Genomic DNA, 958 nt, shown 5'->3' with positions numbered 1-958 from the left:
CTCTGTTTCACGTAGTAGGCCGCGTCGCGCCTTCCAAGGCCGCGGCGCGCCTCCCCTGTTCGTCCGACTCCTTTTGTTTTGATATCCTTCACATCCAACATCTTTTACCATAAGTTCCCTACATCATGTAGATATATGGTAGTTAGTAGCTTAAAGAAAATGATAATGATTGACTAAGCAGCAACAACAAAACTCAATCTCACAAAAGTAAAGTCGAGAATTGTTTGTGATTACTAAGAATAATAATTTCAAGTGGCGTACAACAAAATGGGAGATCAAGAAACACAATGCAATTATTCAAAAAGACAATAACCAAGCAGGACGTATGTCTTTCACACATGTCATAGATGTTCCATTATCCTCCTCCAGGCACTATGATACTAAATGATATAACAATTTTCATCATTACTTTATTAATTAACTTCTTTTAACAAATCAACATTGTTCAATGGTATACAATTAATTTTCGCAAATATAAATTAATGAAAAGGTAGCTTAATTAATCTATGCCCTACTAAGTATATGAAAGATCATGAGTTCGATTCACTTTGGCTACTTTTTTTTAGCCTTGATGGTGCATCAAAGAATTTTTTTATTACTTAACTCTTTTTTCCTTTATGTTTTTTTTTTTTTTTACCTTTTACTAAAATAGTGTTTATGTTACTTTATTTATAAATAATATTTTCTTCTAAATTATTTTTTATGTTTTTTCTTTTTAATTATATTCTATTTTTTTAATACTACAATGCTACAAGGTCTTTAAAATAAAAGCTTTTTCTTTTATATTATTTTTTTAAAAATAATTGCCATGTTTCTTTATTATTCTATTAAAATATTTGTATTAACAAATGTTTACCGACACATGTTAAAGTGATTAACTCATAGAAACATCAAGTTTTATAGCATTCACCTATACGTCTATTGTATTTTTTGAAATGATTAACTCATGTTGAAATGA

The sequence above is a fragment of the Rutidosis leptorrhynchoides genome, chromosome 3 (genome assembly GCF_046630445.1).
Source record: "Rutidosis leptorrhynchoides isolate AG116_Rl617_1_P2 chromosome 3, CSIRO_AGI_Rlap_v1, whole genome shotgun sequence".
Lineage (NCBI taxonomy): Eukaryota > Viridiplantae > Streptophyta > Magnoliopsida > Asterales > Asteraceae > Rutidosis > Rutidosis leptorrhynchoides.
Note: the sequence above shows the minus strand (reverse complement) of the source record.